General features: G+C 41.0%; 1 protein-coding gene across 1 annotated transcript in view; it reads right to left on the reverse strand.

Annotated features, from left to right (window-relative positions):
• The window catches only part of PCDH15 (protocadherin related 15), a 558859-nt gene extending 536891 nt beyond the window's left edge, over window positions 1–21968 (reverse strand). Inside the window, exons 1-2 of the mRNA XM_056849418.1 lie at window positions 21916–21968; window positions 5886–5950 (exon numbers count right to left, since the gene is read on the reverse strand). The gene's annotated coding sequence lies outside the window, so the exon portion shown is untranslated. The remainder of the gene's footprint in view (window positions 1–5885; window positions 5951–21915) is intronic.
• Between the last annotated feature and the right edge of the window lie 811 nt (window positions 21969–22779).

The raw sequence follows: 22779 nt of genomic DNA on the forward strand, positions 1-22779 counted from the left end.
TGGGCACTATCCACATAAAATGGAATACTTCATTTTCTCTAGAGAGCATGTCTAGCACCTTCTCGCACTAGATACATGAGGAAAAATGCTAGGGCTGAAATGCAACAAACCATAAAGGTAATGCAGCACGACCAGGCAGATACATCATTTACATATTTGGGCTCTGTCAAGACAGAAGAACCATTTTGATTTTTGCTACCTCCGTGTTCTCCATTTTGTGTCCCTGGGTATCAGCACTTTGTGTTTTTCCACACAGGCCTAGCTCATTTCATTCCCATGACACCAGCTGTAGCTGTAACAACAGGCCTGGCTATCAAGGTCACCAGTTCATACCACTCTTAATTAACCGAGTGAGAGCATCTGTGTGAAGATGGGAGGGGTGAGATCTCTCATCTCCTTTGAGAGCCTTATTCTGGGTTAGACCGGTTGACACCATCTAGAGACTTCTCCTGAATGTCCATCCTGATTAGGAGCTCAGAGTCACCTGTCCCAGGTTAACTTTCCAATAAGTTCGACTATGCCTAGTAGTAGCTATGCTTCCTTCTTCCCTTGATTTCAGCATGTCATTCTGACGCTTTGAAGAACATTTTTAACTTTTAAGATCCAGCTTATAATGTAACAACTTAGTAAGTATTATGTAGCCGGCTAGATTTATTTTTTTATTATTGCAGCTGTTTATTGGCAATGTAATTTGTATTTTTTATCCTTTTCTTGAATTTTTCCAACAATAAAGCTTTTTAAACTACATTGTTTGAATTCACTGGCCTAACCCAGAGCTGTGCAGTCACTCTGCCGGTACTGACACAGGGTCTCTGTCTTCATTGCATCAAAGACTACAGGGGGGGTGCCAACCGATTTTGGCACACCAAATCATCCCCATTCAAGTAAGAGAAAGCCAAATTGCTATTAAAAATGTGCAACCGAAAGCTGGCAAACACTTGTTGTCATGTATTATTACAATTAACATCAGGGTGCACTAGGGTTGCCAGCTCCAGGTTGGGAAATACCTGGAGATTTTTGGAGCAGAGCCTGAGGAGGGCGGGGTTTGGGGAGGGGAAGGACTTCAATGCCATACAGTCCAATTGCCAAAGCGGCCATTTTCTCCAGGTGAACTGAACTCTATCAGCTGGAGATGAGTTAATAGCTGGAGATCTTCAGTTATTATTGTGATTATGTTTGTTATTGTTTATACTATTGTTACAACAGTGCCACCGGCAGACAGCCTGGAGGAAAATAATTAAGTTTACAATTTAACTTCATGACATCCAAGTCTGATATGAAAATACCAGTGAGCTGATGAAGCAACGAAACGTGATCAGATCAATCACACGTCCTCTTGCTGGCTGTGCATTTTTCCTCCTGCAGGAGGTTTCTACACGAGAATTCTACAGATAACTGGATATTGGTGACAGTCTGAGGACATTATATGACGTTTGTTGTATGTTATATGGTGGGTTAAGTGAAATATTGGGGCATGTTATTTATGCCAATAATTGTTTATTTTCAGTAAACATGATTGTGTTATTTTGTTATATTGTGTAGTAAAATTAATGAGAATCGTTATAAGAGCCTACATGCTGTATATGGTTTTCCAGCATTACCTGGAGGTTGGCAACCCTAGAGTGCATGGTGCTTTACGGAGCACAAAAAAAAAGGTACACCTTTGCACTGAAGAGCTTACAATCAGATACCATAAGGAGAGAGAGGCTGGAAAACTGGGGAAGAAAATGTATTTATCCTGATTGTATTTGTTAAGCTTCAGAGTCAAAGAAAAATGAATGGATTGTGCTTCATGAAGAAGACAGGGTTTTATGGAGTGGTATGAAGTGGGGGAGTAGCCCTCCTGTAGGTGTTCTAGCAGGCAGTTTGAGGGAGCAAGGGACCTGGCTGATGAGGGCGACGTTGGGTCACTCAAGGTCACAGGTAGGGACAAATCAGGATATGAGCAGAGAGAGAGAAAGGGGAAGCCAGGGCAAGGACATGGAAGCTATCTTTCTATTTATTATTTCAACTTTTATACCACTCTCTGTCCAAGCCAAGGCCGAGCTCAGAGTGGTTAACATCAATCAAATTTGATACAATATAATATGATAAAACCATAGTATATACCTAAATTTCTCTAAATTTAAAATCAGATTCCTATTAAGCAATTGCCCCCCCCTTTTTTTGAGGAGCAGTTATGGCGGGCCTGGGGGAGCAGTCAGGATCCCAATTTAAGTACAGATGAAAGGAGAAGGGGGTAGGGAGGCCAGCTCTGATTGAAACCCGTTGCCAACCTCAACCATAGGCCTGGTGGAACATCTCGGTCTTACAGGCACTGCAGAACTCAACTAAGTCCTGCAGGGCCCTGGCCTCACTAGAGAGAGAATTCCACCAGGCGGGGGCCAAGGCCGAAAAGGCCCTGGCCGAGGTCAGCCAGACACTTTTCGGGCTAGGGACCACCAGTAACTTACTGTTATTCAGAGCATAGAGCTCTCTGAGGGGCGTACCAGGTGAGGCAGTCCCGCAGACCATTTAGGGCTTTAAAGGTAAAACCAGCACCTTGAACCTGATCCGGTGCTCCACCTGGAACCAGAACAGTTGGCAGAGCACTTGCTGAATATGTGCTCTCAGCAGGGCCCCAGTAAGGACCCTTGCTGCAGCATTTTGTACCAGCTGGAGATGCTAGACTAGTCTCCAGGGGAGTCCTATGTAGAGCGAGTTACAGTAATCTAGCCTGGAGGTGAACATCGCATGGATCACTATGGTGAGGTTGGGGCAGGAGAGACAGGGCACCCACTGCCTGGCCTGGTGGAGAAGGTAAAAAGTTGCCTTGGTCACGGTAGGGACCTGTTACTCCATTGATAAGGAGGCATCAAGGATCACACCCAGGCTCTTGTCAGTGGACACAGATGTTAATTGCATGCCATCAAGAGGCAGGAGTTGGAACACCACCTGCGAACTGCCCTGACCAAGCCACCAAACCTCTGTCTTCGATGGATTTAATTTCAGCTGGCTCTGTGCTAGCCATTTTATCACAACCTTCAAACACCTGGCCAGCGTGTCTGGGGCAGTATCCAGATGGCTGTCCATCAGCACATAAAGCTGGGTGTCATCAGTGTACTGGTGACAACCCAGCCTGAAACTCCAGACAAGCTGGGCAAGGGGGCACATGTAGATGTTAAATGACACAGGGGAGAGGATTGTTCCCTGCAGGACCCCACACACCAAAGAGTGCCCCAAATGCTGCCCTATGTCCCCGACCATGGAGGAGGGAGCACAGCCATTGAAAGGCTGTACCCTGAATTCCAATGTTGGCAAGTCGGTGGGCTAAAACATCATGATTGATCAATGTTGAAGGCTGCTGAAAGATCTAATAGGATCAGCAGCGCTGACCCACCTCGATCCATCTATGTTGGATTCCAGACCAGCCAGGAAGTCAGTGTAGGGTAACAGGATCAGAACAATGAGAAAGCAGAATTATTTTGGTGACAGTGTTCAGGACAGAGGTGGTGGGAGATTAGGTCTGACAACTGAAGAGAAGTTGCAATAGTCAGATCAAAGGATGACCACAGCACAAACCAAAATTCTGTGTTTGCACCAGCCTGGACTGTGCAAGTTCAAAAATGGAGAAGTGACCAGACTTTGCAACAAATTGAAAACAGTGTGCAAACAAGAGAGAAGAGAGAAAGATAATGTAACACTGTCTGTGGACATGAAGCAAATATGAGACAAATGGCTTGGAAGAAAAGATGAGGTCAGTCTTGGACAAAGTTGGAGGTGAGGCATCTGAACAGAAAAATCTGACAGGCAGTTGATGATGTGGAATTCAATGAAGAGAAAGTTCAGGAGTAAAGCAGAACTGAGTGTCATCACCATATTGGCATTATTGAAAAGTCACAGGATTTGTTGGGTGTACCCAGCACAGAGATAACAGAAGATGACCCGAAGTCAGAACCTGGAGGGAGGGGGACTCCCAACAAGTAAAGGAAAAGGAAGAGCTTCCCTCATAGGAAAGGGATGGGAGGACAGCCAGGTAGTTGTATACAATGCCATGGCAACCTAGGGTTTGAAGGGAGCCAAAGCAGGAGAAAGTAAGATCTTTGGACTGGGTAGTAAGGAGATTATCACTGATTTTGGTGAGGGCTGTTTCACTGGAGTAAATACAACAGAAGCCAAATTGTAGGGGATCAAGGTATGAGTTGGAGAAAAGTTGAGACAGCAGGAGCAATACATTAGGGGGGTTCTGCTTATAGTTGGAGAGAAAGGATGGGTGAACAGAATTTTGATATGGGGAAAACAGTGATGTGCTTGAACACAGTAGAGAGGTGTCAAGATCAGCGGGATAAGCAATGTGATAACTGAAGAGGATGAAAGGCAGAAGATATTGTAACCAGAAACCAAGGTAGATTAGATCAAGGAGAAAATGTGGAAGGGCTGGACAAGGTCAACAAGGGAAAGAGAAAGGATTAGAAAAATGACAGGAAGAGGAAAAGCTGAAAGAAGAGGAAAATGAAGGCGGAGAAAGGTAGAGAGATCTGAAGGCTCTATTAACAGAAGATGAAGGAATATAGAAGCTGGGAGGTTTCAGCACCTCTGCAAAAGCAGGTAAATAACCCTTTTAAAGAAAGCAAAATTTAAATATTTTAAAAATATTTTTAGGTATATGAAGCATTTCACTGGAAGGCCCACATGTTCCATATGTTTTCCAAAGTAGTTACAGAAAGTTCATGTTTTAGAAGATTGCTACAAGTGTAATACACTTCTGGAAATACAGGGGATCCCCCTTTCTTTTGCAATAAAGGAACTCCTAAAACATTTCAATTTATAATGTACTTTGCACTATTCACTGACTCCGGTATGCAGTTTTAGTCTGATCATAATGAGCATGTAGGTAACACAGTTAACACATTACTTTATGAATTAATACCACAAGCCTTACGATAATCTTTAACTATACACAACACACACTGAAAACAGAACTGAAATTCTGCTTGCAAGCTCTTCACTTACTTTAGATTACACCAGAAAGATCTTCCCAGTTTCAGAGCATGAGATTCATAGGATTAGTTCAAGTTTCCAGCAAATGCCAGGATCTGAATCAGTAATTACTAGCCCTTGCTATATTACTAGTACCTCTAGAGGGCAGTGAATAAAAGACAATAAAAAGTCAGAAACAGATGCAGTCATAGCGCACAAATCATAAAGCAATATTAGCATACAGCCCCTCACTGAAAACACTCCCCTGTATTTCTTATGTTAATGCATTGTAATTTTTGCCAGTTTAACCCTGAATCTTTATCCTGTATGAAACATGAATCATTATCTTGTATGAAACAAAGTTTAACTATGTGAGACTCTATCTGTACACATGACCCTTCCCTCTCCCTCCTCCTTTCCTGTTGCTTCCCGCCATCAATACTTGTATTATAAGGTGCTGGCATAGGGATCAGGGATTTTCATTTGCTGTAAAGTGCTGCTGATGTTGTTGCATAACAAAACAAACAATAGCATTTTGTCCTGTTTGGAAACACCATTAAAGATGTCTTTGCAATTTGCAATAAAGATCCACTTCGTACTTTATGTTTATGATTTAAAGGTACACCTAAAATTTTAACACGTGAAAGTGACCAACACATTTTTTGCATACTCATGAGAGAGTTATGATTGAATCTGATACATTGCAAAGTGTACACTTGGTGACAACTCCAGGTATTCTGGTGCAGAATGTGCACAAATAAATAACAGAGGTTGTGAAGAAAATAAAAGAAACAACCCTATACCAGTCCTTTACTCCCTTTCACAAGTACATCTGTGTTTTAACTCTTTGTATATAAAGATTTTTGTGCAACTGACACTGGTTTCATTTTTCTCTTTAAGTGCTTTAGGTATGAAATTAAGCATACCTGAACTCTTTAGAGACTCTTCATTCCCTGTTAGAATATGTTGTTTCATTGCAATCAGAGGCATTCTGTAAGAAATGTTACAAGATTAATCATATTAGAACTATTAACAATATTAGAACTATTCCAAGTGGTAATATTATCACAATATTAGAACTATTCCAATTTCCCCCCCTCCAAAATAATTATGCTATAGAGTTTCAGCAGGTTGAATCCATGTGTTCTTTAACAGTCTGGTTTATTCAAATCTTGAGTTCCAGTGTGAACCAGTTATAGCATTCTTTAGGCATACATAGACTTTTCAGCAGCACCAGTGAATTCATTATCTAGTGGTGATATGCCCCCTATTGGTAGATTACATTTCAAAAAGTAGAATTTGATTGCAACTAACAGTGCTTACTCGGCCTTTTGGTGGAACCAACCACTGGATTTAATACAAAATGAGGGGGGGGGGGGATGAAGCATGATTATCTTTCTGAAAACCTGCGGCATAACATTTGCTTCCTTGGAAATAATGTTACATACGGCAAAGCAATTTATCTTAGAAATAATGCAACAAAGTTATTTTTTTAAATTTAAAGTAGAACATAAAATGAGACACAAGATGTGTTACATAAAGAAGTTGTTTCTAGGAAAAGCACAAGGAATAGATTAAATTATGGTTTATGTGCAAAACCTTAGTGATTACATGTTTCCCTGTGGGATTCTGAACATCAGCTCTCATTCAATCTCTCTAACCTTCTTCTTTGAATCACGCTGGTGATATGAATGGGGAAACCAAATTTGAAAGACGGGCAGTATGGATTCTTCCCCCCCTCCCCTATCCAGTATCTTGTTGTTTTACTTGCAGAAATTTTTGATGATAATAAAATATATTTAGAAGTTCTAATTCATTTTGAGGCTTTGCAAATCTTTTGGGATAGCATTTGATTAAAAATATATAGCAAATTAGTGTGCATGTTTAGAACACCTTTCTTTATTCCATATTGCAATTCCATCTTAATGCTCACCCCATTTTCAGTGGTGGATTAAGGAATGATGCAAATCACTTGCAGAGAGCATCTCATTTTCTGCCTCCCCCACTAATTCCTCTTTCCCTTCCCTGAAAGCCCCCGTAGCGGCTCCCTTTTTCCTGCTTCCTTCTCTTCTTGACACCCACCAGCCAAAGTATCTTTATCTGCCCTCTTGTCTTCAGCTTTCCCCCTTTCTCTCTTTCTGGCAGTCTCTATCTGGAAAAACTATGGTTCAGTTGCATAGTGGGGAACTTGTAAGGACTGGTGGGGGTACCTCCTTTCCCCCCTGCATCCCCTTCCCCACACTACTTCATCTTTCCTTCTTCCTGGCAACTTTCATACCCTCACCTTTCCATGCTTCTTTCTATCCCTCCCATCCCCCCAATCAACCTACCTTTTACCTATCCACCATCTTCTGCTATATCTATTATTGTGGAACTTGCTGCCACAGGATGTAGTAATGGTCATCAACATGGATTGCTTTAAAGGGGGTGTGGGCAAATATCAATGGCTACCAGTTAAGCAACCAAAATATCTAGATGGTAGAGGACATTTGTTTTGACCTGGATGGCCCAGGCTAGCCTGATCTCGTCAGATCTCAGAAGCTAAGCAGAGTCAGCCTTGGTTAGTATTTGGATGGGAGACCACCAAGGAATACGAGGGTTGCTGTGCAAATGAAGGCACTGGCAAACCACCTCTGTTAGTCTCTTGCCATGAAAACCCCAAAAGGGGTCGCCATAAGTCGGCTGCGACTTGACGGCACTTTACACACACAGAGAGAACATTTATCAGGTCAACAAGCTGTGTTTGATTTACCACAACTGGATTAAACTAACAGAGCAATCCTAAGGGGGGGGGGGTTAAGAAGTGCCTGGGGATGGCACTGCCATCGCACTGCCTCCTGAGCGGCTTGCAGCAGCATAGTAGGTATAATAAAATAAATTACTCCCAAGCCCTGTGAAACTGCTCCATTGAGGTTCATGGGGCTTTGCCACGACTTTTGCAGGGACAAGTTCATGCCTGCAATAGGGGAGGGGGTCCCGAGACTAAAGGGCTTAGGGAGCTGACTAAAGTTAACCCCACTCCAGTATACCCTCTTTGGTACCGGCAACAACCCTTGCGGTGGAGATATGCTGCCGCCGTGGCTGTTCCAGTGCCCGAGCATGGCGCTGCTGCGCCACTCCCCGGAGCCGGCATAAGTGGCTCTGCACCAGTGTTAGTGCCAGTTCAGCTGGCACAAGTGGCACTAACGCCGGTGTAGAGGTCACACCAGCTCCTAAGGGCGTTCCGCCCCTTGTGGATCGCTCTGTAAGAAATTCAAATGACGGTTAAGAGTTTTCAGAGTCCCCATAGTGCCTATGTTTCTTAGCCATAGGTGACCACACAATGCAAAAATTCACCACACTACACAAGCAGCAGGGCTGGTTCAACTTGCAAATTGAAATACTTGAAAAGTCAATATACTCAAAGAGATTTGGGTTGCTTTATCCAGAAGAAATAACACTAGAGCTGTGAAAATGTAAACTGTAGTTTGGATTCTGTTGATTCTTTAAAAATAACAACAGGAAGAATAGCCTTAGCAGTTAAAATTGTATTTTGTCTTTTTCCATGCTGGGTGAAAGCCAACAGAGCAAGTTGCAGTTTTTAAAATGATGTGCAATCACCAGCACTCTGCATGCATTCATAAGGCTACCATCATTATGAGGAAGTTAATGAGGATACTTCAAATATATTTAAAGCCAGCTTGTTTGGGTAAAATGCTCACTTGAAACAACACACAGTTCACGCTCTTGCTCTTTTATCCTCATTAAGAATGGTGCTCAAGAACAGACATGTAGCAACTACTCTCATAAAAAAAATTAAAAACAAATCCAGAGACTGCAATTTAACTCAAGGGAAATAGAGCATGACTTGCCTTTTAATTATTCTCATTTTAAAACAAAAGGATCAAAATAAATTCATATCCTGATACTATTCTTCTCTTGATGGAAATCTGCAAAACCTCCAAAACTTTCAGTGATTTTAAAAATCTGCTTTCCTAGTTGATATAATTCTCTGTATAGTATACATTAAGGACATTTTTACACAACGTTTGGAGATTGCATCATGCCTATAGCTCTGTATTCCGCCTTGAGTCTCAGTGGAAAAGGTAGATGATAATTGAACTAATTAAATAAACGTTAATCAGAGGGAATTTTTTACACACACACACAGACACACACACCCTGTGCATGTTCCAAGATTTGCCTTGCAGTGATGAAACTGACCGGTGTTTTCTCTTGCCTCTTTAAGAACCCAACAGGAGCTGTCAACTGTAGAAGAGAAATTGACAAAGGGTTTCAAACCATATGTCAGTTTGATCTCTATACTGAACGGGCTGCTTTGTTTCCCTGAAGGCAAAAAAAAAGGTTAGGCAGTTTTTACCTAGAGACTAGATGATAATGCACATTTAGCACTGAAAATGTAAATTGTGACGTAGGCATCGTGCAAAATAGTTCCCCCCTTTTAAATTGTGTATTTAAAATGTCAACTACAGCATGGTGCAGAGATTAAGGTGTCGGACTAGGATCTGGGAAACCCAGATTCGAATCTCCACTCTGCCATGGAAACTTGCTGGGTAGCCATGCGTCAATCACACACACTCAGCCTCGACCATGTCAAGTATTTGGATGGGAGACCTCCAAGGAATACCAGGGGAATGACGTGGCGGCAGGCAATGGCAAACCACCTCTGAATGTCTCTTGCCCTGAAAACCCTATGGGATCGCCATACGTCAGTTGTGACTTGATGGCAAAACACACACACATTTAAAATGTCAGCACACACATAGTGATATACTTCAATTTTTGCAACTAAGCTTTTGGAATTAAAAACCATTACATGCACAGAAATCATTTAGAAAAGAATAGCTATCTGAGATGTTCTGTAAACTTTCCATGGATATCCAGTATCATAGGGAAGGAATGCAGACATTTCAATGGAAATAACAGAGCTGGCTTCACACACCCTTAATGCACATTTGCATGTGGAATTCTCATTTTTAATATTATTACTTTAGAAGCCCAGCAGTCTCTACTGTAAACAATGCACACACTGATGTTTGCAATCATATGGAATACATGCTCATGTTTTATGGTTATATGTTGTGACCCGCTCTGAGCCCGGCTTGCTGGTAATGAGGGTGGGCTATGAAAAAACAAACACATTTAGACACATTAAATGCTTCCTCCTGAATTTCAGGGAGATAGAAGAAAACATTCCTGTTCTACAAGCTAAAATTCTTACTTCAAAGTAAGCACAATGAGGCATGGACTGACTAATATGTGAGTTTTTTTAATCCTTTCCCAGAATGCTCAAGGGGGACAGGGGTGGTGAAGAGTCGTAATTTTTTTACACACACACACACACAATTGATTACATGGGTCTCTGCTTAGCAGGGACAGTTCAACATAGTGAATTCACTCACTCTGAATCTGTGTTTATAAAGACAAAAAAGCCTTCAAAAGTGCCGGTTTAACAATTAGTAGAGCATTGATATGCTGAGTATAGAAACTCTATTTGGGATTACATTGTTTGGTGTGAAGATTGCATATCTGATTTGGTTACACACTGCTCCTGTCAGGTCAGTGTCTGCAGAGTTATTTTCTCCTTTCCCTACCCTTCTCGCTGTCCAGAAAAAATATATGAAACCTGATAGAAAGGCTCTAAAATAACTATAAGAAAAGTGTTTAGCCACTCCAAAAGTCAAATATTTTTGAAGTTTTGGACCATTTTCAATGTTTGTGAACACATATGATTTGGTTCAGATCTTGATCAACTTCCAGTTGTAGATTCCACAGTAAAAAATGAGGTAGAAATGTACAAGCTTTTCATGGTATCCTATCATGGGGGTTATCCCTACCCTAGCTACCAAATCTACCCCAAAGGAAGGTGAGCCCAAATATAATAGCTGCCCTGAGCCCAGCCTGGCCTGGGGATTAAGGGCAGGATAAACATCTAAACAAGCAAACAAATAAAGTGACCTATCCCCTATAAAAAGAGGAAGGTTATATACAAACGGTGATGACCTAGAATTTAAAACAGTTCCCATAAAAGAATTCCATCAGCAGGTTTATAGGGTGCAGAAGGATCTCATGAAATTTGATGACCAGAGAAGGAAGCTTGTTATGATTGTGGGACAAATTGCACAGACCTTCTGTTTCCTGGAACATCCCAGTCTATGGTTGTATGAACTCTGATGTGGATGGAGAAGAAAAATAGGGCTCTATTGAATTCTTTAGGAATTCCCTCCTCTCTACATATAAATGCTAAGCTCAAAAGGAAAAGACTTGTGTCCAGTATATATACTGTATTGACTTAAATGCTACACAATATTTTAAAAAAATATTTTTTGACTTTTTTTAAAAGGTGGGTGTGTATTCAACTTGCATATACCCATGGTGGATTGCAGACTTTTGATAAGGTTCCACATAATATTCTTGTTGACAAGTTGGTTAAATGTGGTTTGGATACTATTACTGTTAAGTGGATCTGTAACTGGTTGACAGATCACACCCTAAGGGTGCTTGTTAATAGTTCCTGAACATGTCCAGAGGAGGGCAACAAAGATGGTGAGGGATCTGGAGACCAAGTCCTATGACGAAAGGTTGAAGGAGCTTGGTATGTTTAGCCTGCAGAGGAGACAACTGAGAGGTGATATGATAATCATCTTCAAGTACTTGAAGGGCTGTCATAGAAAGGATGGTGTAGAGTTGTTTTCCATTGTCCCAGAAGTTTGGACCAAAACCAGCGGGTTGAAATTAAATGAAAAGAGTTTCTGGCTAAACATTAGGGAGAACAAAATATTGTCGAAGGCTTTCACGGTCAGAGTTCATTGGTTCTTGTGGGTTATCCGGGCTGTGTAACCATGATCTTGGTATTTTCTTTCCTGATTTTTCGCCAGCAGCTGTGGCAGGCATCTTCAGAGGAGTACTGAAGGACAGTGTCTCTCAGTGTCAAGTGTGTAGGAAGAGTAATATATAGTCAGGAAGGGGTTGGGTTGAGCTGAATCATTGTCCTGCAAAAAGTATCAAAGGTAATGTGCTAATCAGGACGATTAGCACATTACCTTTGATACTTTTTGCAGGACAATGATTCAGCTCAACCCAACCCCTTTCTGACTATATATTACTCTTCCTACACACTTGACACTGAGAGACACTGTCCTTCAGTGTTACTCCTCTGAAGATGCCTGCCACAGCTGCTGGCGAAACGTCAGGAAAGAAAATACCAAGACCACGGTTACACAGCCCGGATAACCCACAAGAACCAATTAGGGAGAACTTTCTGACAGGCTTCCCTGGAATGAGGGCAGGCTATAAGTGTAAACAAATAAATGAGGCAATTTCTCAGTGGATCAGGCTTCCTCGGGAGGTGCTGGGCTGTTTTCTGGAGGTTTTTAAGCAGAGGCTAGATGGCCATCTGTCAGCAATGCTGATTCTGTGAACTTTCCAGATCATGAGAGGGAGGGCAGGAAGTGTTGCATCAATGTTTGGCTCTTGTGGCCCTTTCTTACATGCCCAGGGTAATGCTGGTCGCCACTTTGAGATCAGGAAGTGATTTCCCTCCAAACCAGATTGGCTAGGGATCCTTGAGGGTTCCCCCCATCTTCTGGGCATGGAGTAAGGGTCACTGGGGGTCTGGGGGGAGGTAATTTTGAATTTCCTGCATTGTGCAGGGGGTTGGTATAAATGACCCTGGTTGTCCCTTCCAACTCTATGATTTTATGATTATTCTATTATTCTGTCTTCGCTATTCTCTGCCAGTAATCTGTTGATTACTAACCTATAATACAAAACTTAGTAGAAAACTTAGCACAAAGCTATGGTCTAACCATCTCTTGCAACACCAGAATTCAACTTGAAGGGAATTTTTAACATAGGGAAACATTTTATGTTTTAGCATTTAGCCTAATAATGAGTTTTGAAGAACTAGGAAATTTGCCTGCTGTTTTGTGGCATAAGTGTCAAACCATTCCTTTCACTCCAAATATGCGAAGGATTCAATAGTATTAAATAGTAGTGGGAGTAGTAGCGGGGACTGACAACATTACATGCTCAGAGGTACTCTGCTAATTTAAAAAAAGGCTATAGTATACAGTTAGAATTAATAGTTCAATCTTATACTATTGTATATGTGTGTTTGGTGAGGTGTAGGGGATACAGTAGTCATGTGGCTCTTATAGTTGATAGCAATTGTGAATCTAGCTCTTCACAAGTCAAAATGTGGTTTCAGCACATTTTCAAATTGCAGCTTACTATATCCTCAAAAGTGGTTTTAAAACTGGACTGAGGGAAGGAAATGAGAAAGTTGAAACTTCAAGACATGCTGAAACTGTCACAGTACCTGTCAATGGTCTGTTGCTATCAACTCAGGCCCAATATGGTTGTATTTAAAACAGAGAGCCACAGCAAACTGGCAGAGAGTCCAGTTCCTTCCTGCTTTGCTTCCTGTGCTGTCATGATTCTATGCTTAAGGCTGAAGAATGAGTGGCCGGCAGATCTCAGGGGAGCCTGCCTTCCACAAAGGCCTGAGGCCTTGTGTAAATTTTATAACAGGTCTACAGTTCCCAAGCACTCTCCAAGTAGGGTTGCCAGCTCCGGGTTGGGAAATACCTGGAGATTTTTTGGGTGGTGCCTGAGGAGGGCAGGGTTTAGTGAGGATCAGAGAGTCCAACGGCCAAAGCGGCCATTTTCTCCAGGTGAACTGATCTCTATTGGCTGGAGATCAGTCATAATAGTGGGAAGTCTCCAGCTACTACCTGGAGGTTGGCAACCCTACCTCCAAGCCTTATGATTGGGCTGGGGAAAAATGGAGGAAGAAGCAAAAGCCAATCGTGGGTGAAGATCTAAGCAGCAGTGATGCTGTTTGTGAAGAGAGTTTACCCCTCGTCCCATTGTGGGGCGGGTCTGCCCTACTGGGATCAGGTATTGGGACAGAAATAGGAACCAAGTAAAACAGTCATATTAGAGAGCTTTGTGGCTTCTTTGTGAGTTTTGTCCTGTGCAGATGTAGTGTCCCTGTATTAATTCTGCCCCATTTTTAAATAACTTTTCACCTATTTAACAGTAATAGTGTTTGTTTAATATGTTGTTTTTCATTCACTCTGCCTGGGTCTTTCAAACCTCATATTTGGTCATATATCAGGGCATGTGCTAAAAGAAAATGGAGTTGGCTGAGGGCAGGGAAAGTGCCCTGGGCCTTCTCCAGTAAAGCCCTGGAACCAGAGTGGTGCCAGCCAGTTAAGGTACTTGCCTGCTCCAGGGCTGAAGAGGATAGGAGGAAAGGAAGAAGGGGTATGTGGGAGGGAAGGATCCTTGGAAGGGACATCCCATGCTCAGGTTGCCCACACAGCCCCACACCTTTCTGCAACATATGATGATTCACTCAGTTGGGTACAAAATGAATAAAAGTTCTGAGTTTCTGATGTAACAGAATTACTACTTTTCAAACATTGCAAAGACTTCATAAACTACAAGGTAGGGAGCATTTGAGCCTGCTAGAATTCTGAACCCATTTTGCAAGCAAGCTTTCAAATAACACATCTTTAAATAACCTTGTGCCATTTTAGTTTCAGACTACTGGCAATCTGTACTTTATCATCCACACATTGCCACCAGACTATGGTCTTTTGCGGTGGTGGTGGTGGGGAGATAAATGTCAAACAGCTTTTTACCGCAGTTTATCTCACTCAGTATCTGACTTTTATGTCATTTAGGAAGTTATTAGTAGAATATTAATAGGAAGCTATTAATAGAGATGGATATTCATGTCTTCCATGAATTGGTTTAGTCCTTTTTAAACCACATTATCTTTTTATCTCATATGTGCTATAAGAAAAACCTGGAGTACATTAATTGGATGCTGTTGGTCAGGAAAATATGAGCAGCTGTTCCCTATTCTCTCTGCACAAGCCATTCACAATTTTTATGCCATGTTTTTATTGCTTACTAGACCTTAGCTCTGCATTTTTATAAGCAAGCAAACTTGCTTCATTTAAGATCATACTTCATGGTGAATGTCATCAAACTGGACCACTCACAGACAAGGAAAATATTTTGGACCTCTTGGAGGGTGCCTCCCCATATATGCAGAGAAAAATATTATTTTGTAAATTAAAAAGATCCCACCCCACCCCTATCCCCAAAAATAGCTTGACAATGATTGAGCAGGCTCATTTCTCTGCAAGAAATACAGAACACTGAGGGGAAAGTAACAATTTTTAAAAACAAGATGGGGAGAAAAATTCTGGTTATTATAACAACAGCCTCCACAAGGAAAATTGGGTCAGGGAAGCTTTCCCAATTATTTCCGATGATTCTTTGTAGGCCAAATTGTCATGCATTTCAATATAGTATTAGGTATTTATTCAATTACAAAAAAGAGAGAGATAATACTCATATCATAGTAATAGAAAAGAACAAGAGTTCAGTAGCACCTTAAAAGCTAACAAAACCTCTGGCAGGGTATGAGCTTTCTTGAGCCACATCTCATTTCTTTAAGGTGCTACTGGACTCTTGCTCTTTTCTACAGCTAACACGGCTACCCATCGTGATTTATATCATAGTAAGTTACTGTGTTTATGTTACCATTAGAGAAAAAGTGTCATACTCTCATATCGTAGTAAATTATTGGGTTAATTTTATGATTGACTTAAGGGTCACTGGAACATTTCAAATGCTGTTATCTTCAGCACTGATGTTTGTAGCTATTTGGTGTTTATCAGACTTCTCAACACTGCTGTCAACTGAAAGTAGTTTTGTGCTGGCAGTGTGTGTGTGTTAAGTGCCGTCAAGTCACTCCCGACTCATGGCGACCCTATGAAAGAAAGTCCTCCAAAATGTCCTATCTTTGACAGCCTTGCTCAGATCTTGCAAACTGACGGCTGTGGCTTCCTTTATTGAGTCAGTCCATCTCTTGTTGGGTCTTCCTCTTTTCCTGCTGCCCTCCACTTTTCCTATCATGACGGTCTTTTCCAGTGACTCTTGTCATTTCATGACGTGACCAAAATACGATAGCCTCAGTTTAGTCATTTTAGCTTCGGGTCAGTTCAGGCTTGACTTGATCTATAACCCACTGATTTGTTTTTTTTGGTAGTCCAGGGAAGCCGTAACACTCTCCTCCAACACCACATTTCAAAGGAATCTATTTTCTTCCTATCAGCTTTCTTCACTGTCCAGCTTTCACACCCATACATAGTAATAGGGAATACGATGGCATGAATTAATCTAGTCTTAGTGGCCAGTGACACATCCTTACACTTCAAAACATTTTTCTAGCTCCTTCATGGCTGCCCTTCCCAGTCTCAATCTTCTTCTGATTTCTTGGCTGCAGTCTCCCTTTTGGTTGACGGTGGAGCCAAGGAATAGAAAGTCTTGAACAATTTCAATTTCCTCATTGTCAACCTTAAAGTTGTGTAATTCTCCTGTAGTCATTACTTTTGTTTTCTTGATGTTGAGCTGTAGTCCTGCTTTGGCACTTTCTCTTTTAACTTTCAGCAGTAGTTGTTTCAAATCTTCACTATTTTCTGCCAATAATGTAGTGTCATCGGCATTTCTCAAATTATTAATGTTCCTCCCTCCAATTTTCACTCCACCTTTATCTAAATCTAATCCAGTTTTCCTAATTATATGTTCTGCATATAGATTGAAGAGGTAGGGAGATAAAATACATCCTTGTCTGACACCTTTGCCAATTGGAAACCATTCCATTTCTCCATACTCTGTCCTAACTGTGGCCTCTTGTCCAGAGTACAGGCTGTGCATCAAAACTATCAGATGTAGTGGCACACCCATTTCTTTTAAAACCAGCCATAGCTTTTCATGATCCACACAGTCAAAAGCTTTGCTGTAATCTATGAAACACAAGCTGATTTTCTTCTGAAATTCTCTCGTACGCTCCAGTAACCAGCGTATATTTGCAATATGATCTCTAGTGCCTCTTCCTTTTCAGAAACCAGCTTGAACATCAGGCATTTCTCATTCCATATATGATAACAGGCTTTGCTATAAGATTTTGAGCATTTGTTTCTCCCAATTGCTCTCAATGCAGCTTTCACTTCACTTTCTAAAACTGTAGCACTGTGTGGGTCATATTCACTGAATGTAAGCAAGTTTTTTCCAGTATCACTGAACCGTCTGTCCTACCATTAGTAAGGCCTACAGCAATTGGGGTTTGTCATCCTTATTCCTTCAAAATCCACAAATGTCCACCAGATTTCCACAAAGACTTCATAGCATTCTGTTCCACAGAAAGCCAGCTTTCGTAAAGTCATTATAGACTTCCCATCACATTGGAAAAGGAGAGCAGGCAATTGATGGTTTTGCATCATTTTCAACAACAAAAACTTACAAAGTGTAGGTTGAGTTTGTATTTCAGTAGACAGTAACACTTCGAACACCCCAGTTAATAAAGTCACTTGAAAACTATTTTTATAACATAGATGGGAAAAATAAGTTGATCAGGACTCCCCTGGTCTTTTAATATCTTACCATAGTGATACAGTACAGTCACTCACACTTAAACATGTAATTTACTAATTAAAACTTACATCATTTATAAAGAGAATAAAATGGTAGTTGCCATTATTAATGGCCATAGTAAAACAAGTTTTCTTCGAAGTTAATTTTTATCCAAACAAATATCTCCCTTCTAAACATATATCTGTTCTGAAGAAGAAGACAAAGAGAAGAAAAAAAAGGGGGGGGGGAAGAAGAAAAAGGAAAAAAGGAAAAGGAAAAAAAGAAGAGTTGGTTTTTATATGCTGACTTTCTCTACCTCTTAAGGAAGAATCAAAATGGCTTACAATCACCTTTCCTTCCCCTCTCACAACAGTCACCCTGTGAGGTAGGTGGGGCTGAGAGAGCTCTTAATAGAACTGTGTCTAGCCCAAGGTCATCCAGCTGGCTTCATGTGTAGAAGTGTGTGCGTGCATGTGTGCGTGTGGGAAATCAAGTTCACCAGATTAGCCTTTGCCACTCATGTGGAGGAGTGGGGAATCAAACCTGGTTCTCAAGGTTCTCCACCGCTCCAAACCACGCTCTTAACCACTACACCAAGTTGGCTCTCTTAAATATTATGGAGTGGAGCCAATGGTAAATCTCTGCTGGTGGAAGGGGTTTCCATCCATACAGCAAGACTGCTTCATCCCCCCTATGTGCTGCAGCCCAAAACGTTGTCCTTGGGCGATAGGTGAGCCTTGAGAACAGCATGGGGGGAGTGACAGGACTTCTGCAATGGAAGAGGGACATGATAAAAATCCCCTTCTTCCATTGGCGGACAGTATTTGAAATGTCCAACCTAATGTTTCCAAGGAATTGTGCTTGTCAATAGAACATTATTTACAGTGCAATCCTACGTGAAGTTACTACAATCTATGTACATTCATTTCAGCAGTTTTAGGCTGGAATAATTTTGCATATGATTACACTGTTAGTGTTCTGTGCAGAAATCAGTGTTCTCTAATACCTAAACCAAATTTTTAAATGAAGAAATGTTCATGTAAGGCAATATAAAACATGAATGTCCTTTAAAAAGTGTATGTGGGTGTATAAATACACACACAAGAGAGAGAACATGATAATTAGGATTTTGCCCATTCTGCAAATTCAATACTGATAAAGAAAGAATTTGAAGAAGATTGGGTAGAATCCACCAGATTTTTTTTTCTCTCCGTTAGGCAGAATAGATACAGCACTGAATCAAATGGCATGATGGCTGTAGAAAAACCTATAGCTGTAAAAGCTTAACAGACCGGCACCAAATTCTCTTGGGGTTTCCAAACGTTCACATTTTATATGAGCTATTGGACATGTCTCAAAGTTCTTTAATTATTAGACAAAACTTTTTTTATAGCAATGCCACTTGAATCACGTCATGAAAGGACAGACTAAATTTATATTCAGGTTCCCTCAACATAAACAAGGATAAAATACTGGGACATGAACTATGCAATCCTGAAGGATGCCGCGGATTCCTCCCCACCCCTTTTCAGGAATGAGTTGCCTGAAGGCTAGAGCAACATATTTTCCCCCAAGGGCCTCTCCAAGTCTCTGGGTATGTTTTATTATTACCCATTTACTTGCTCTTCTGCAAATGTCCTTGTCATATTATATCCCATTGGAAAGATGGTGTGGATTTAAAAGGTTTTTTGACATATTGTAATTTTGATAATGACTAGGAAATCAGCACTGACTGGCAGAACTGTAAATTTAAATATTCCCCATAGGGAATAATTAAGCTGAAAAATAGTGGACCCCCCCCTCCAAAAAAAAAACCAGATCCAAATACCAAACTGGCATTTGGAACCTGGCAAAACCAGTGTGTGTGTGTGTGTGTGTGTGTGTGCGTATTAGTTGCATATTTTATTTTAACTCCTCCTTTTATTCTCAAAGGCCTTTCATTCTTTAGCCTTGACATCATTGTGCTTCTTAAAAAGTGTATCTCTAACACCAGTCCCAAAGGGTTTTTCCCCACAATTTCCTTCTTTCTAAATTCTGGAAGTAAGTCTGTTAAATCAGATGTTTTGGCATTAAACCAACAGAAAGAGGCAAAAGACTGCCAAGAACTTTTGAAATATGAGCTTAAAAATGAACTCATCTGGAAAGAACTGAAATGCTTTATTAATACTTGGTTGAGCAGCTAATGGGATTAATCTATTTTTTGTCTTAAAAGTGGATCTTTTTATTATATACTTACACTAACGTCTAAAGCTATACCTATTTACAAATGAGACAGAATGAAGCAGAAGTCTTCAAAGATTGCAGTTTTCTCCTGTGACTAAAAAATTACAAAGAAAACAAATGCTCAAACTCTTAGTAAAGCCGAATAGAATAAACCATTTCTTAGTGAAGGGAAGTTGAAAACTGTGGGTTGAGACACCTAATGGAAGTGCATGAGATTAGATTTTAATATACCCCAAAGACTGGATTACTTTAATTCCCACTCAGAAAGCTTTGCACAAAGGTTTTCCTGCCAAATACAATGAATTCATAAGAGTATTTGTTTAGGGGTTTGAATAATGTATTGTCTATGTTGTTGTTAAATTGATTTTTAGAAACTGTTCTTTAACGGGCTAATCTGTAAAGGGCACGGCATTAGTATAGGCTTCAACTCTGTTTCTGTCTACTTCCATTTTATTGATGTCTTACATCTGTGTCCCATCTTTCCTCCAGTGAATTAGGCTTATAACCACCTTGTGGGGTAGGTTAGGTTGAGAACAATGAGTGGAGATGCAGCCAGGGGTACCCAGTGAGCTCTGTGCGTAAGTGGAAATATGAATCCAAACACTCCAATCTCACATCTCCGCACATTCATTGTACTAGAATAAAGTGATCTGCACAGAGCTTGAGGAGGACAGCAGTGGAAATTGCTTGGACCATGGAATCAGTATATCTAATTCCAAGGGGCTGTTCCCAGTGAAGATAGTAGAATCTGCACATCAGGGCCAGCCACAGCTATGATTCAGAGTTATGCAAATCCAGGAGAATCCCCAAGTTTCCAGAAGAATTTTACTTTCTAGAAATAAAAATTAATTGGTGGGCAATGCACCCCAAATTACCAAAAAGCCACTAGATTTCAAGCAAACTGCAGCATGAAAAATAGTGTTGCTGGGGCCAGGAAGGAAGAGAAGAAGGTGAGGAGACAGAGAAAGAAGAGGAACAGAAACTGATGGCAGCAGAAGGGAGAGAAGCCAGAGCTTCACTGCTAAATGAGGTAAGGATGAGAAGTTAGAACCAACAGTTGGGGAAGGGGGGAAATGATTTCTCCTCTCCTGCAATTCTCTTTGGGTTTGTATGTCGTGAGACTGGAATGCTAACAGCCCATTCCTGAAGGGGGGGGCGAAGCTCCTTAGGAGCCGGTGAGACCCCACACCGGCATAGGTGCCACCTTATCAAGAAATAAGGTGGTATCTACACCACCACTGGGGCAAACACAACATTGTCTGGGAGCCGCCCGCCCCCCGCCACCAGCACAGCCACACTGGCCAGGATTTCCTGGGGGTGGAGCTGCCTTTGGGCAGTTTCCTAACGCTGTTTGCCCCAGGAACGGCACCTCGAGCTGCAGTGGGACTGCACCACCTTTTTTTGGTGATGGAGCTCGCTTTGTTCTAAGGGGCATTTTCCTCTTTTTTTAATTTTTATTTTTGAACTTTTTTTGTCTCTGCGGGGGCTGAGAAGGTGGCGGGGCCCCACCACTCCTGGCCACTGCAGACCCCCCCCTTTCAGGAATGGGCTCTAATTGTCTGATGCTTGACTCTTTCACAGATTTACTTCACTTATGGACAGAAAAGTTCTTCCTTCCCCAAATATTTCATAGCCATTCTTCCATCAGTATTTTCAAAAATGTGTGGACCACTATTACAAATAAAATATCTGAAATTGTTCTATATCAGAAAAAATATGCTTTAATCAAACCATTGCAGTATTTTTTAAAAAAAACATTTGACTTCCATCAACACGGATGACTGAAAAGGCAAAAGCTATTCCCATGAAAAAATAGTTTTGATTGTGGTTAAACAGGTTAAACACACAATATGCTGAAGTGATGTTCCCTTTGAGATTTCTACATCCATCTCAATGAATTTCTGGAACTGAATTCCCCTCTTCACACAAACCCCTCCCCTATTGACACATTCTGTGTTTAAATGACATTGGTTTGGGCATTCATCTGAAGAGTTATATTCAGCAAACGTTTTTACCTGAGTGGCAATCAGAGAAATCCTCTTCACACATATGCAGGTCACTTAATAAAAGTGTGAACTACAAAAAGTCAAACACGTCTTACAAACAGACCGAAAAAGATTTCACACTGCAGGTTTCACTTGAACAAATGAGGTATATAAAGCAGGCTAGGTTTTATTCTATTCTATCTTTGTTTAACAAATCAAATTAATAAATGAGGGAGGATGAGAGGAGGGAGGCATACTATGGAATTTATCTTTGCCTGCAGCATGATTATATCAAAAGAATATAAAAATGTACCTTATTTGCATTTCTTCATCAAAGTTCTGTACAGCATTTTCATTTGTTGGTCTGAAAACAAGAAAAAAACATTTGTTTTTAAGTCTATTCGTTCATATTTTATGTACTTTTTATTAAAAACAAGAAAACCACTTATTACCACCTAAAGTGCATACTTTATTACAATCAAATTTTACTCCAATTCCTGGGGGCACAATAGTTCACAGAAAATGAAAAGTGTCTTGGCAGATATTTTATACCTTCATAGTGGATGCTTTTAATAACACAAATAGTTATGAGATGGATCCTGAGGCAATCCTTCAGAGATCTTCCATATTCCAAGAAATAATTTGCCAATTAAGGATCCAGAAAACTAATGCAACGTTAACACATCAGACTCATCAACGTACACAGAGCTTCTCCCAGTCATCCAGAGTTTATATCAAAGGTCATAGTCACAAAGCGTGTTCATATCTGCATACAATTCGCATTTCTCTAATATTGCTTAGTGCTATTTTTTTTTTAAAAGGAAACTTTCCATCCAACTCTCTTCCTTCATTTCAACAAAAACATCCCAAATATAGTAAAGAAGGAAAAACTTTGTCCCAGGTACCAGTAGTGCTGACTATGTGTTTGCATGTGAACTCACGGGAGAGCCAGTGTGCTGTAGTAGGTTAAGAGCGGTGGTTTGGAGCGGAGGACTCTAATCTGGAGAACCGGGTTTGATTTCCTACTTCTTCCCATGAGCGTCAAACACTAATCTGGTGAACCAGGTGGGTTTCTCCACTCCTAAACATGAAGCCAGCTGGGTGACCTTGGGCAAGTTACAGCTCTCTCAGCCTCACCTACCTCACAGGGTGTGTGTGGGAGGGGAAAGGAAGGTAA

Source organism: Euleptes europaea, chromosome 5, assembly GCF_029931775.1.
Source record: "Euleptes europaea isolate rEulEur1 chromosome 5, rEulEur1.hap1, whole genome shotgun sequence".
In the NCBI taxonomy this organism is placed as follows: domain Eukaryota; kingdom Metazoa; phylum Chordata; class Lepidosauria; order Squamata; family Sphaerodactylidae; genus Euleptes; species Euleptes europaea.